This window comes from Somniosus microcephalus, chromosome 23, assembly GCF_052327205.1.
Source record: "Somniosus microcephalus isolate GS21.2 chromosome 23, FLI_Smic_1.0, whole genome shotgun sequence".
In the NCBI taxonomy this organism is placed as follows: domain Eukaryota; kingdom Metazoa; phylum Chordata; class Chondrichthyes; order Squaliformes; family Somniosidae; genus Somniosus; species Somniosus microcephalus.
Window position 1 is genome coordinate 50,749,403 of NC_141009.1, and position 16,964 is coordinate 50,766,366.

Below are 16,964 nucleotides of genomic sequence, written 5' to 3' on the forward strand. Positions count from 1 at the left end.
AAAGTACAGCGCAGCAGTAAACTACCCCATATCGGCAGAAATAAAGAGCAAAATCTAGCTCCGATCGTTCAGCTTGCAATCAATTGGGGGTAAATTATCCCCTTCACCACTTGGGCAGTAAATTGATGGAGAACATTGCACACCTGCTACAGAACTCGCCCGACTTTCATTCCCATCTGTTTCAATCGAAATACCTCCTATTGGCTTAATGTTGAAGTCGAGGTCGAGAGGCTCTGCAAAAACCAAACTGTATCCTCCATCCATACTGCACTCCCTACTTAGTGTGGTCTGCAAAATTAGCTTCTGCAGTCATTTAAATGACTTAGATGAGACAAGTATCCAAGCACTGACCTCAGTTGTACTGCTCTCAGTACCCCAGTTTGCCTCCCTATGAGCATTTTGCTTCCTAATTTTTTTAATCCAATTTCTTATTTGGTCCCACATTCTAACTGGACTCCCAAAGTTTCTAGATTAATTAAGTCGGTCAAGTGGGACCTTCTTAAAGTCCTTCTGGATAAGCTTTCCCACAGGCTCTTCCACAATCTATGCTGTTGGTAATGTCCTCAAAGAAGGTATCTCGGGACCTATCCCTCCTAAACCCATGCAATCACTTAATAAGCAATTACTATACTCCTTTAATCTGCTGCATATCTATTTACCTGGTCTTGATGTAAGCCCTATAGTTCCCTGGGTCTAATCTTATCCCCATTTTAAATACTTCCAGTCTGTTTGCTGCTTCCAATCCTCTGAAGTCTCTCATGTACCCAATGACTCTTTCTGAACTGCTGCCGGTGTCTTGTAAATTCCCTCCCTGGTCTCCTTCAGCACCTGAGGATGCAGGTCATCTCACCCAGTCTTCAGTTCCATTTAGCTTAGCAAGTATACCTTCTTCACTGATTGCAAATGATGTTACCTGTTACACTTCAATAATTGGATAGTGAATCAATATTTTCCTCCCTGGTGAACACTTTTGGAAATAATTAAATAGTTAACTATTTCACTCTCAAAGATTCCAGCACTTTTATCATTTAAAGGCCGAGGCGGGTAGATGGAGTTAAGATACAGATCAGCCAAGATCTAATTGAATGGCAGAACAGGCTCAAGGGGTTGAATAGCCCATTCCTGTTCCTATGTTCCTTCCTTCCTAAGTCCCTATACTCCCTCCCCAGCAACTTTTATTATTATGATACTGGGAAAAACTCTTTATTATTGTGGTTAACCTTCTTTGCTATATTCCTCTCTAGTACCCTTACTGCACATCTGATACATTTGAACCTACATCGAATCATAGACTGGTTACAACAAAGAAGGAGGCCATTCGGCCCGTCGAGCCCGTGCCGGCTCTCTGCAAGAGCACTTCAGCTAGTCCCACTCCCCCGCCCTTTCCCCGTAGCCTTGCAATTTTTTTTCCTTCAGCTACTTATCCAATTCACTTTTGAAAGCCACGATTGAATCTGCCTCCACCGCCCTTTCGGGAAGTGCATTCCCGATCATAACCACCCACTGCGTAAAAAAGTTTTTCCTCATGTTGCCTTTGGTTCTTCTGCCAATCACCTTAAATCTGTGTACTCTGGTTCTCAACCCTTCCGCCAATGGGAACAGTTTCTCACTATCTACTCTGTCCAGGCCCCTCATGATTTTGAACACCTCTATCAAATCTCCTCTCAACCTTCTCTGCTCTAAGGAGAACAACCCGAGCTTCTCTAGTCTGTCCACATAATTGAAGTCCCTCATCCCTGGAACCAGTCTTGTAAATCTTTTCTGCACCCTCTCCAAGGCCTTCACATCCTTCCTAAAGTGCGGTGCCCAGAATTGGACACAATACTCCAGTTGAGGCCGAACCAGTGTTTTATAAAGGTTCATCATAACTTCCTTGCTTTCGTACTCTATGCCGCTATTCATGAAGCCCAGGATCCCGTATGCTTTTTTAACCGCTTTCTCAACCTGCCCTGCCACCTTCAATGATTTGTGCACATATACCCCCAGGTCTCTCTGTTCATGCAGCCCGCTTTAGGATTGTACCCTTTAGTTTATATTGCCTCTCCTCGTTCTTACTACCAAAATGTATAACTTCACACTTTTCTGCATTAAATTTCATCTGCCATGTGTCCGCCCATTCCACCAGCCTGTCTATGCCCTCTTGAAGTCTATCACTATCCTCCTCACTATTCACTATAATTCTTGTGTAAGTTTTGTGTACATTATATTCTCTCTCAAGTTCTACCCCCTCGCTTTTCCTGTTTGCCTTTCTTATCAACATTCTGTTTTCTCTGTTCAGTCATGTTGGAGACTGCAGCCTAGATTTTGCTCTGTGTTGAGGTTTCTACTGGAAGTGCAGAATTTCCACCCACCAGTGTGTACCTGTTCTGCTCCTGGTGAATTAAAGTATTCATGGTAGACTCCCAGTGTCGTTATTGCTCTTTTTTGGGAGCTCACTTCTGGGCTCTGGCTTTTTCCTACCATTTTCCCTTGCTGTTCATGGTTAGACAGTGGATCCCATCGATGTTGCTTTATGAAGGCACCCTTATTCACCACCACATATGGGGTAGGTTGTCAAGCTTTAGCAATGAACACTGATCACAGTAAACTCCTTACTGGAGAATATATGAAATGCTCACTACACTCTGTCATCACCTTTGAAGGCAGAAAATAATAGTACACCAGACCAATGCATACAGGCTAAATCTACTTGGTCAGATTTACTTACAGAAGTAATAATACACAGAAGCAAAAAGACAGCAGGATACTTAACAGGGCAATATTTTAAAAAGAAGTATCATTAAACTACAAGGGATTAATATGCCATTTTCTGTGTTTCTTACTGATCCTGACAAGCAATAGATGTTTAGAAGAAAGGGTTAGGTTTGTCACTTTTGTGAACTTTCACGACAAGATGTAGCGCCTGAATGATGTCAGTTCCAGTTCTGCCATGCAGTTCAAATGCTTTGGTCAGTACTAAAGACTGTAATAAGAACATAAGAAGTAGGAGCAGGAGTAGGCCATACGGCCCCGCGGGCCTGCTCCGCCATTCAATAGGATCATGGCTGATCCGAACCTAGACTCACGTCCACTTCCCTGCCCGCTCTCCGTAACCCCTAATTCCCTTATCAGCTAGGAAACTGTCTATCTCCGATTTAAATTTATTTAATGTCGCAGCTTCCACAGTGACATTATCTCACAGGTTGTATACAGTTGAAGGGCCTCTGAAGGTGGTGCTGTTTCCGTTAGGTTGCGCTGCACTTTTTAGCGCAATTCGCCAATCCCGCACAAAAGATTTCAGAATTTTATTCACAAATTACGCTCAGCGCAAATCGAGTTTCCGCGATATTTTGTGCTAGTTTAAAAAAATTGTGCTAGAAGCTGGCCCCGCCCATAAAACTGACCACACCCCAGATCAAATTAATCGCCATGGTACGTTTCCGCTAATTGTGCCCTTTTGCGGGCCTTTGAGGAGGCTCTAAAAATTAAGCTTTTTTTTTTAAAAAGAAAGTCTTGCATTTATATAGCGCCTTTTACGACCACTGGACGTCTCAAAGCACTTTACAGCCAATGAAGTAGAGTCACTGTTGTAATGTAGGAGATGCCAATTTGCAGCAAGCTCCCACAAACAGCAATGTGATAATGACCAGATAATCTGGTTTTTTAATGTTGGTTGAGGGATAACTATCGTCAGGACACCAGGGATAACTCCCCGACTCCTATTCAAAATAGTTCCAATGGGATATTTTACATCCACCTGAGAGAGCAGACGGGGCCTCGGTTTAACATCTCATCTGAAAGACGGCACCTCTGACAGTGCAGCACTCCCTCAGCACTGCACTGGAGTGTCAGCCTAGATTTTTGTGCTCAAGTCCCTGGAGTGGGACTTGAACCCACAACCTTCTGACTCAGAGGCGAGGGCGCTACCCACTTTTTTAAATTATTTTTTTTATTATACTTTATTGAACATTAAAAACATTTACAACATTGTGATCATTACATTGTATTGTATGATACAAATCAATTCCACCACCCTGCACAGCCATTCCGCCACCACATTTTAACATCAAAACCTGAAGTTTAATTTGTCACCTGTAACATATAATAATCGATTGTACTTTAAAAATTGGTTGTAAAATACTGTCCTTAAATTCCTTTCTGAATAAAACATCCACAGAGCCTTATAATGGTCTTTTAGCTTATATTTAAAATACTCTTTTAGATTGATTCTCCTCCCCTTAAAAAACAGAGCATTCCTTCTTTGCACAATCACGAATCTAGCCAAACTGAACATTAAATTAATTGCCGCTCCACTAGACTCTGGCAGACTCTCCTGCAATCCCCATCTCAAAATTGAGTCCCACGGGATTCCCATTCTCGCTGTTCGGTCCCCACCCAGCAAAAAAGCTTCACACAACTGTCGAACATAGTACTTAAAGTCATTTAACTGCGGACATAACACCAGTAAATGGGACAGAGTCTCATCCTGTGTCCCACACATTGGGCAAGTTGCCGCCTCCACTCGTCCAATCTTGCACAAGACCGTCATGGTAAAAGTCCGGTTATGAGCCAATTTGAAATCCAGTTCAATCCATTCTGGGCATTTAAAATTCGCCCACACTCCCTTCCAAATCCTGTTGAAGTCCAGCTGTGGGTATATACTCTGCCAAAACTCCTGACCAGCAGGTGTCTTGAATCTCCATTCTCTGAATACCTCATAGAAATCTCGAGTATTACAGTTGTCAAATTGGACTAACTCTCCCCCTTTCTCCAGTACAAAGCTTGGAAAAGCAGGACGCATTTTACTTCCTTTGGAGATTTCCGCATTTATTTCTTCCATCCAATCCTGTGGCATTGCCCTCACAATCTTCTCATACATGATTCCTATTGCTTTTCCTTCTACCTCCTGATCCTCCTCCAACACCATGTCCCTCACTATCGCTTCCGGCAACCAACCTGGAATCACCTCGTATAATACATATTTCACCGATATAATCCCAGCTTTTATAAAAGCTTGATTAAATAAAACCTCTCCTTCGATGTTGACCCACCTGTTCAAAAATAAGGGCTGTTCTAAAAATTCCTCAGCCCCCTTAGGCATAAACTGCACACTATTTAAAAATTGAGCCCAAGTCTCTACAACCCCCTTATAAAACCTAGGGAGAAGCTTAATCGATTTCAAAAACATATTATTGTATTCCATATACAATATCCCCTGCCCTCCTATCCCACTTTGTTTTAAAAAATGCTCAAAACAACTCTTCCAAAAACTTGAATTTGACTTCTGAAGAAATCTCTTCACCCATTTGATTCTAAAGGATTTTTTCTTCAAATCAATATCTGGGAAGTTGAGTCCTCCCTGATTTCTCCATCCAATGATGGTATTGTAAGCCACCAAGGCTGGTTTCCCTTCCCATAAAAACCTCACACAAGCCTCTCGGATGGACTTTTCTGCCCACTCAGGAATATCCTCCACCGTCAATAAGTACCATAGCTTAGATAGCAGGAGAGCAGACACCACTGTCGCTCTTCCTTGCACTTTCAACCACCTTCTTTCCCATCTTCCCAAAATCTTTTTAATTTTCATAACCTTCGGTTCCCAATTTAATCGATCCACTTCATCCCTGTCTTTCTTGCACCCCATATGCACCCCCAGAACTTCCAAAACCGCCACCACCTTAAAGGGACATTCCCCCAACCATTCCCCCCTACCCCTCCCTGCAACCAGGCATTGGGACTTACTATAATTCACTCTGGCACCTGAAGCTCTACAATATTCCTCCACTACCTCCATAGCTTTCCTCACTGACTCCCCATTTCTCAATGTTAAGGTTGTGTCATCTGCATATTGGTGTATCACCACAATCCCAACTACACCTTGTTTCTTTCGCATCATGTAACCTAATGGTTCTGCTACCAATGTGTACAGCAGTGGGGACAGGGGACAACCCTGTCTCACTGATCTCTGTATCGGAAAATACTTCGATAAAAAACCATTACATTTAACACAGCTAAATATGTTTGAATAAAAAATCCTTATCCACTGAATGAAATTTTCCTTGAAACCAAATGCTTCCAAAACCTTCAATAAAAACTCATGAGAGACCCTATATCAAAGGCTTTCTCTTGATCTATCTTTAATACATAAGCCTCCCTCCCACTCTCTTCCATGAGTTCTATCGCATCTCGGATTGAGACCACAGAGTCTGCGATGCCCGGCCTATGACTCCATAGGACTGAGAGGGCCAAACTATCTCCGGTAACACCTCCTTCAAACGATTTGCCATAACCCTCGCCAAGATCTTATAATCCACATTTAATAGTGTGATGGGCCTTCAATTCTTCAGATCCCGTCTATCCCCTTTATTTTTATAAGCTAAGCTTATGATACCTCTCCTCATAGATGGGGCCAGGCTTCCCTCAATTTTAATTTCCTTAAAAACTTCTAAGAGCAATGGACTTAAAATCTCGAAAAATTCCTTATAAAATTCTGCACTTAATCCATCGGACCCTGGGCTTTTCCCCCCCTTCATTCCACTTATTGCTATATTTATTTCCGCTAATCCTACTTCTTTATCACACACTAGCTGAAGTGCCCGGCAGTGCCGAGGCTTTTTCGAGGGCATGTTGTTGTTGGAAGAGAGAGAGAGAGCGACTGGGGGGGGGGGGGGGAAAAAGAGAGAGCGCGACTGGGGGGTAGAGAGAGAGCGACTGGGGGGTAGAGAGAGAGCGACTGGGGGGAAGAGAGATAGCGACTGGGGGGGAAGAGAGAGAGCAGGTGTGGGGCAGAGAGCGGGGGGGAAGGGGGGGGAAGGGAGGGCGGGGGGCAAGGGGCGGGGGGGGAAGGGAGGGCGGGGGTGAAAGGGGGGGAAGGTGCGGGGGGAAGAGGGGGGGGAAGGGGCGGGGGGAAGGGGCGGGGGAAGGGGCGGGGTGGGGGGAAGGGGGGGCGGAGGGGCGGCGGGGGGAACGGGGGGCGGCGAAGGGGGAAAGGGGGTGTGGGGGCAGGGGTGCGGGAAGGGGGGGGGTGGGGGCGCGGGAAGGGGGGGCGGGGGGGGCCCAGGCCGAGAGCCCCGCTCTCCGAGCCCCGCCACCCCCGGCCGAGAGCCCTGCTCTCCGAGCCCCGCCACCCTCCCCCGGCCGAGCCCGATTGCGGCTCTGAGAGACGGCCGGCGGCCGAGCCCCGCCCCCCCCCCGGCCGAGCCCGATTGCGGCTCTGAGAGACGGCCGGCGGCCGAGCCCCGCCCCCCCCTCTGCCGAGCCCGAGGTGAAGACCGCTGACTGCGGCTGTGCGAGACGGCCGGCAGGCCCGGTTGCCAGGGTAACCCTTGATGCTCAGCAAGCCCCGCCCCCCGGCTGAGCCAGAAGGAGACGCCTCGTCTGGGGCCTTCGAGTGGGGCCAGGAGGTGCCTAGCTCGGGCGTGGGTGCGGAGGAGAAGCCGAGGATTCGAGGCCTACCTGGAAAAACGGGGAAAGGTAGGAAAATTAATGAGGTTAGATAAGTTAATTCGTTTCTAAATCAATTTTTTAAAACAATATGTGTTTTAAAAGCAACGTTTTTTTTAAAGACGCAGAAAGCGGGAAAAAGAAAGGAAAAGTTTGGAATCAAGATGGCGGCGACTCACCTCGGTTCAGAACGATAAGGCCCGCCCACACATGCACCGATTGGTCGACCATCAGGTCACCAAAGCGTAGGATTGGTCAATCGTCCTGTCACTCGACCGTAGGAGGGCCCGGCCGCACGCGGCAGCAAGCCGCCATACGATTGGTCGACCTCGAGGTCACTCTGTCGCTAATGAGCAGATAATGAGATGCTAATGAGCGGAACGTTGAAGGTTTTTGGGATACCGCGGGTGCGATTTTAGCCCGGCCGAAACTTAAATACGCTTAAAACCGTCTTGGAAGCGTAAGCTTTCTTTGGAGGTAACGCGCGCGTAGGTACGCCCTGTAACTTTCGAGCGCATAGCCCGACAGACGCACACGCGATGACAGACAGAATGACAGAATGACAGAAGTACCGATTTATATATATAGATGCTTCTCTCATCCTCCTTTAAACCCTTTTCAATAAAAGCAGTAACCTTCTCCATCTCCAAATTGGAAATGTCTTCTTTTGTATATAGCTCTTGATAAAAGCTGCTAGCTGCCTCCAAAATCTCCTCACTTTCATGAATGATCTTCTCCCCAACCTTCAACTCCTCAATTAACGATAATCTCTGTCGCAGCTTCTCTTGCTCTAGAAAATATCTAGTGCATCTTTCGCCCTCCAATGCATCTCTAGCCTTTGCACGGAGAATGGCCCCCTTGCATTTTTCAGCTTGCAATAATTCCCACTCTTCCTTTAGCACCCGGAACTTAGTCTCAGCTCCCTTATCCCCTCCGTCAACTGCTTTACAGACATCCGTAAACCTTTTGTTTATATTCTCTTCTCGATGCCGGTTAGCTGCCGCCCTCTTTTTCCCATAACGTACCGAAAAAACTTTTACCTCATATTTGAAATTGTCCCACCAAACTCTTCCTTCTTTCAAGAACAAAAGTTCCTTCTGAGCATTCTTTATTATATTTATAATCCCTTCTTTATAAGCACTTTCCTTCAGGTATTGATTGTTTAAAATCCACACCCCTGAACCGATCTTAACTCTGCTGTTCCTAATTCTAAGAACCAAAGCCGAGTGATCACTAAAAAATACTTTTTTATAATAAATCTCCATCACCTCTGAACTTAACCCTTCCCGCATTAACACAAAATCTATTCGGCTCTGTTTTAAAACATCACCCACCCAACCTGCTCTGGAGAATTCCCTTTTTATGGGGTTCCGGTCCCTCCATAAGTCTCTCAAATTTAAATTTGCCATCATTTTTATAATCATCCCTCTGGAGTTATCCTCTTTAAAGGTCATCTGGGCTGAAATGTCCATCCAAGATAAAAATACATTAAAATCCCCCACTATACAAGGATTTTCCACCTCTGCCACTTCAGTGAATAACCGCCGAAAAAACTCACGACGCTTGCAATGGTCGTTCGGTGCATAGATATTAAAAAGATCGCAATTAAATCCCTCCAATTTTACCCTTAGCCGTAAAAATCTCCCCTCAGTGTCCTTGTCCACCAAGGCAACATTCTCTTCTATGGACAGACTCACCAAAACAGCCACCCCTCTACGGTTATTGTTTGCCCAACTTGCAAACTCCTCTCCCTTCCAAACCTCCTGAACTCTTTCTAGAATATCCTCATCCCAAAAGGTTTCTTGCAGACACAACAAGTCCGTGCCTTTAAAACCCTGCAACAACTGCTGCAATTTCTTCTCACCCCTCAGTCCGTTCACATTGATCGAGACCAATGTAATCATGGCTCCAAAGAAGGGAAGTATGCCCAATAATCTCCCCACCATTTAATCTCTGGCTCTTCCCTCCTCTCATGCTCCTTCTCAACTTTTCGGCCAGCTGTTGCTTTTTCCTGCAGCCTCTGGCTCTTTTTCTCCTCCTGTTTGACCCCTCCCTGCTGTTTCAGTCTCTTCCTTGCCTTAACTTTGGGCCCAGGAGCTGCCTTTTCTCCCTCCTTCTGCCCCTCACTAACCTTTCCCTTTCCACATGATGCCACCCTATCCCCGACTTCCATGTCTCTGTCCCCCTCTAATTCCTCACACTCAAGCTCTTCTGCAACCCCTTGTGCCTGCTCCCCGTCAGATACATAATCCTGCTCCCCGTCAGATACTTCATCTCCCATAGAGAGTCTTCCTGCTATCGCAGTTTCTCCCACTGTGCCGCTCCCTTCGACCACATCTCCACCTCTGACCCTTGCACCTTGTTCCCTCACTCCATGGGACAATGGCGCACCTAAATTGTTCCCTTCTGACGTCTCTATCTCGCCGATCCCATTCTGCTGTCCGTTTAAGGCTCCTGCCTCTTGCACCCTCTCCCCGCCCTGCCCCCTCCCGCTCACCAAAATATCCGACTCCCCGCCTTTCCGCGGAGCACTCACTTCCACCACACACCCCGCTCCTGCCTCCTCTCCCCCCGCAGACACCAGACTCCCCAGGGGGAGCCGAACTGCACTAAGGCTCGAGTCTGCACTCGACCCTTGCTGCCCGCTGCTGTCTTTGTTCCCCTCCATAGCACTCGCCGTGTTTTCCGCCATCTCCATCTCGATCTCCGCTCCGCCAACCTCTGCCTCTTCCTGTGCTCCTTTTTCCTTCATTTTACCGGCTGTATCCTCCGACTGCACCGCACCTCCGGCCGTTCCACACTCCTCTCCTGCTCCTTCTCCCATCTCCTCATCACTCATTTCGCTCCCTTCTGCCACACACTCAGTGGGCGGGGCCTTTACGACACACCCCACAGCTCTCCGCCTTGCAGCTCCGCGCGATATGTCCTGACTCACCGCAATTGTAACAATACAAATCAGGACAGTTTCTCATGAGTTGGTCATGCCCCAGACAATAGTAACACACCTTTACTTGGTTATCGTGCAGCACACGAAAGTATTGTACTCCTTCCAGTGTCTCGAACTTCATACTGTAAGGCAAAGACCTCACCCCCTCTGGGAACCGCACCTTTACATACCGGGTTCCGTCTGCTACCCGTGTTCCCGGATAGTACCTCCTCTTTATTTCGGAACAGATTTTAATGTCCCACGACTCCAACTTTTTGCTCAGCACTTCGTCCTCGATGTACACAGGCAAGTTCAAAAATGAAACCACCACCTCCTCTGAATATAGCAGAGTCACCTTCAAAAATTTCTCCCCAACTTTCAGACTGAGCAGCAGTTTTTCCACCTCCTCACGGCCACTGACCGTCACCTCAAATCCCACATTTGGTTTTGGTCGGCAGGCAAAACAGCTTCCCTCACCACAGTCCTCATGAACCGCCTGGATTATATCCCAGGCTCGAATCTTCTTATCTTCACACTGCACCACCACCGTATTTTCTTTACCAAACCTCCTGAGGTCCCGGCCCAAATCTTTGGGCCTTTTTTTTCCCCTTCCCACCACAGTTTCTTCCCCAATAAAATTCCTCTCGGAAATATTGTCCTCTGAGGGGCCCGGCACTCCGGACCCCTCAGCAGCCATCTGGCTGTTTTTTGTGGGCCAAAAAGGCCCTAAAACCTGAAAACAACACCCCAAAACCCTCCACCAACATTTTACAAAACTTCCTCCAACACCCAGCTGCAATTAGGCAACCAGTAACACCTGGCTCACTCCTAGCCCCTCCCACCTAGAGAGTGCGACCCACTGAGCCACAGCTGACACTGTAAGGACACAAATAGGAACGTTTTAAAAGCTTTTGAATTTACAAAGAACTGCCTACTGTGCACCAATATAACTAGCAAATGGTTCTGTATTGTTTCTTAATTCATTTTCAGATATTAAAAATTGGGTTACACACAGGTGCTGGACGAGATACTCTGATTAAAATGCTTATTATTGGTGATAAACCCATTTTCAGCTGTATTAATCAAACTGCACCAAGTTGCCACTCTTAACTATAGCAAGGGTTATCTTTTAAAGCAAATCATTTTTTAAATTGCGTTCTAAAACGTTGCCCGATCGCACTGGTTCAGGGCAGATTTTACGTTCAGCGATCTGCAAATGAGTTTGAGCGGAAACTTGAAGGGGAAAAAAAAACACTTCTCAAAACTAGCGCATTTTGCCCCCGCATCACCGATTGCCCCCAAAGCGGAAACTACTCCACAATGTGCAGGGTCTATTGCACAGAATGCTGATGAACAATTACTGACAGATTGTCTGAGTTCCAAGTGCTTGCTAACACCTGGACTGCCGACAATTCAATTCACACTTAAACCACAGCCTCTTGACCTTGACCAATTTCCAGATCAATCAACCTTGACTCGTATCCTTTATCTTGAGCCTCGCAGAGAGAGGCCAGCTTTCATTTTAACTCTACCTATTTGAAGAAATTCGTATGAAAACAAGACGGAAATGTCCCTTTTTGTCACAGCATATTCTTGTGTCCTAATGAGGAAACATGGAACAACATGATCCAGGAGGTATTGATTCCAGCAGAAAATACCGACAGAGGCAGAACTATCAGTGAAACTGGAGATTAGCTTTTGCAATGATGTCGAACCGACATTAACGTTCCACTGCTCTCGTACTTCCTCTATTAGTTTTCAAGTCAAAAGCAGAATAAACAATGGCCAATATAATAGCACACAAATCAGTCACAAATCGACACTGCTATTTAAAGGGGAAGTATTGTCTACTAAATTTATATGTAATATTCATTGCAACAAAGGAACCTATCTGTAAACTTACTGATCTCTCTCAAGCCGGTTTCACGTGAATGTGATGCTGTAGATGCTAGAGGCATGGTCCTCCCACAGTCACTGGCACTGTGTAAAATAAAAGACCCAATTTCCAGAGGTGCAAAGGCAGTTTGTCAGACCTGCGTCCCTGATGCCATTACATATCAACTTAAAATTAAATGCATGGGAGTTGGATTCACTCCCTCTAATCGACAGGAATCAGGGGCAGAAAGAAAAGAAATGAGGGGAGAGTGGTGCACGAAAGTCATGGGTCTCTTCCAGTGAGACTCTCTCAGGACCACTCCATGTAATATAAAAGAGGTATCAGTCACCTTTCACCAACATGCTTAATACTTTAAAACTGCTGGCCGTGGTCAGCCTAGGAGCAGACAGTTTACATGGAGAACTCTCCCGGATGTGACATTCTGAATAAAGAAAAACCTGCATTTATTTAGCGCCTTTCACGACCTCAGGATGTTCCAAAGTGCTTTACAGCCAATTTAGTAATTTTGAAGTGTAGTCATTGTTGTAATGTAGAAAACAAGGCAGCAAATTTGCACACAGCAAGCTCCCACAAACAGCAACGTGATAATTACCAGATCATCTGTTTTTGTGATGTTGATTCAGTGATAACTATTGGCCAGAACACCAGGGATAACTCTCCTGCTCTTCTTCGAAATAGTGCAAGAGGATCTTTTGTGTCCGCCTGAGAGAACAGATATGGTTAAAACATCTCATCCGAAAGACGGCACCTCCAACAGTGCAGCACTCCCTCAGTACTGCGCTGGAGTGTCAGCCTAGATTTTTCTGCTGAAGTCTCTGGTGTGGGATTTGAACCCACAACCTTCTGACACAGAGGCGAGGGTGCTGCCCATTAAGCCGCAGCAGACAGTACAAATAGGGTTACATCTCGTACATAAAAAAACAGGAAAAGAGGAAGACCATTTGGCCTATCAAGTTTGCTCCTTCCACAATGTACAATTTACCCTTCATCATGAAGTATAGCCCACCTAATTAATATCCTGAGGGAGAGCCTTGCTATATGGCTCATTTTCCTCGCAGGGGTAAATTTTCTTTCCACGTCCTTTTAAAAAATGTTTTTTAAATATTCAATTATTTGTTCTGTTCTTTCAGGCTGTATTTATCCTTTATTATTTAATGGCCCCTGGAGTTTTTTTCTCACAGTTCCAAAATTTGATCTCTAAAAGTTGTGTAACGTTTGCTGCACCATTCAATACAATATTGAGTCCAACTTGGCGTGGATCACTAAAACCCAATTTACAAGCTGCTAAACACTAAATCTAAGGCAGCATCTGCTCAGATTCTGTGTCACATGCCGTGTTAAATAGCAACATAGGAACAGGAGGAGGCCATTCAGCCCCTCGAGCCTGTTCCACCATTCAATGGGATTATGGCGGATCTGTATCCTAACTCCAACCTTTGGCTCCATAACCATTAATACCCTTGGCTAACAAAAATCTATCGATCTCAGATTTAAAATGATTAATTGAGCGAGCATCTATTGCTTTTTGTGGGAGTGAGTTCCACACTTCTACCAGCCTTTACATGAGGAAGTGTTTCCTAACATCTTTCCTGAATGGCCTGGCTCTGATTTTAAGGTTATGTCCCCTTGTCCTGGACCCCCCCACCAGTCAAAAATATTTCTCCCGATCTACCCTATCAACTCCTTTCAAAATCATAAAGACCTCAATCAAATCACCCCTTAACCTTCTATATTCCAGGGAATACAAGCCTAGTTTGTGTAATCTCTCCTCATAATCTAACCCTTGAAGGCCTGGTAACATTCTCGTGAATCTGAGCTGCACTCATTCCAAGGCCAATATCTTTTTTCTAATACAAAAGCAAAATACTGCGGATGCTTCAAATCGGAACGAAAAACAGAAAATGCTGGAAACACTCAGCAGGCCAGGCAGCATCTGTGGAGAGAGAAAAACAAGAGTTAACGTTTCAGGTCGATGACTCTTCGTCAGAACTGGAAAAAGTTGGAGATGTAACAGATGTTTAAGCAAGTGCAGGGGCAGGGAAAGCAGGGAGGGGAGGAATGAACAAAAGGGAAGGTCTGTGATAGGATGGAAGGCAGGAGAGATTAAATGACAAAAGGGATGATGGTGCAAGGCAAAAGGAGATGGTAATGGGACAAGTTAAGAAACAAAAGATGGGTCTAGATAAGGTTTAAATGGGAAAGGCAGAATCATCAACAGTTGCCATGTGAGAAAAACGTTTTTTTCTAAGGAGCAGTGCCCAGATTTGTACACAGTACTCCAGATGTGGTCTAATTTGTATAGCTGTAGCAAAACTCCCTCCCCTTTATATTCTAACCCTTTAGTTATAAAGGCTAACATTGATTGCCTCTGTGAAATTGCCTGCTTTTCACCCTTTCCTTTTAGCTGTCTTTCGGATTTCGGATGAGACATTAAACCCAGGCCCCGTCTGCTCTCTCAGGTGGATGTAAAAGATCCTACAGCACTATTTTTCAAAGAAGAGCAAGGGACTTATCCCCGGTGTCCTGGCCAATATTTACCGCTGAATCAACATCACTAAAAACAGATTATCTGGTCATTATCATGTTGCTGTTTGTGGGAGCTTGCTGCGTGGAAATTGGCTGCTGCGTTTTCTGCATCACAACAGTGACTACACTTCAAAAAAGTACTTCATTGGCTGTAAAGCACTTTTGAATGTCCTGTGGTCGTGAAAGGCGCTATAGAAATGTAAATCTTTCTTTCTATCTTTTATCCATGGCCTTATCTCTGAGCCATTGAAATCCCAGCCATCTCTCCATTGGCTGGTGATTATTCATGGCAAACCTTGTTGAATCTAAATATTTCTGTACAACTGGTATTTTCTAAGTTAAGTTCTTTAAAAACAAACCTGTTTTTGGTGGCTTTCTCCTTCCATAATATCACTTCAACCAGCATCTTCAAATCAGAACTCCAGCTAGCTATGCTATCCCATCATGCAAGAGGCACATGACCACAGTTATCTGCATTTTTTGATTAATTATGAGTTCGAAGGTTGTTAGAAACAGGAATTCCTGCTGCTGAGAAGCATTACAGTGATTCCTTCTGTTAAAAAGAAATGTGCTTCTACTGAGAGTGATGGAGGCAAAAACCTTGGTGTCATGTAACAGTTGGATGCAGTTTTGGGGGCACAGCAGCATTGTCCTGGGTGAGATGGGCTAAGATGGGCCAAATGGCCTTCCTCATCTCAATTTCTGTTATGACCTTTAGTAGGACACTTCTATCAGACTTGGTTTTTCCCAGAATGACATACCTCCTTCAGCTATCCCTTCTTCTTACAGTCTACTAGTTTTTAATACCCAAACTTGGTGTTACTTCATCACTGCTTCCTGATTGACTTCAACCTCTCTCCTCTTGGTGATGTTCAAAGGCCTTGTTTCCTCAAAGGGTAAATGCAGAGTTCCTGGTGCGGATACTTGTCGAAGAATACGTCACACAGTTCACCAGGTACATTCGACTGTCGACTGGCACCGGAGGCCATGTCTTCCAATTGTTGTCATATCCAACACTACAACCACGAACCACTGAATGATCATTTGAGGTGTGCAATTTTAACACACATTTATATAGCATTGTCCTAAAGCACCCAGTGCAGTTGGAAGGTAAAATCTTTCCAGCTTTTAATGTCTTTTACACTTAAAAGTCCACTAACAGGAAATACCTGAATTTCTCGAGAAAACTTTTTCCAGAGGCTTACAAAGCCCAAACTGTTCTGCACATTTTAAAAGTTTAAAATTTTCAGAAGAACTGATGTTGATGGTTTTTAAAGTGAAGCCATCTTTTGAAGGTGCAGAAGAACAGGAGGGGGGAAATGTTTGTATTCTCATGTCAAAGTGTATATTTAATGCATGTATTTTTAATATTCTTGGTGTAATATTCCTTTCTCTTACAGTCTTTGTTGTGGAAACATCTGAAGCACTATCGTTCTGAACATCAAGCCTAGACTTTCAGGATCATAAGTCCTTTGTAGTTCAAGTGCAGCCCTGCAGTTTTGAAAATTGTCAAAGATTGTTTTATATGAATCCCTGGAGGATTTGAGCAGAGTTCTATAGAATACTACAGCTCCGTTGGAGCCCCTTTTGAAATCTCATCAACTTCACAGAGTTCCAGGAGAATTGATGAAGCATATTCCTTTATATATTCTGATACCAACCTCTGTGCTAGGTGCTGCCCTTATTCAGAAGTCAGTTTACAAAGGAGCCCGGTTGGTATGTCTAAGGAAATTCATGAGTAAAGGTCACAATCCTTATTCTAACATAACAGCCTAACTGAGGTGTCCACATTCGGGGTATACTGTTGGGGGTGATGTTGAAGGTGGGCAAGGGGTGCCCTCATTGTTCATGCCACCCCTTAATGTAAATGACCCATCCACCAGAGAACTGTAGGCATCAGAAAGCCACGTACACGTGGGTCTGCCAAAGTGCTTTTGGATCTTCATTTCAAACTAGAGGTGCACAAGTTTTGAACTACAGGAAACTTTGGTTTATCCGGAGGTTGTATGTCTGGAAACCTCGATCTAACGGCAGAAATCAGCAGCCATTTTGTTAGGGTTTTTTTCTTTTTTTTTCTTCTCCTAGCATTTTTTTTATACAGTCAGTCTCTGGAAAGCCTCTCTGAAGCTGTTGCTAAGCTACAGAGACGCTCCCAAGGTACGGGCCGACTGTTTACAAGCTGTTGCTAAGCAA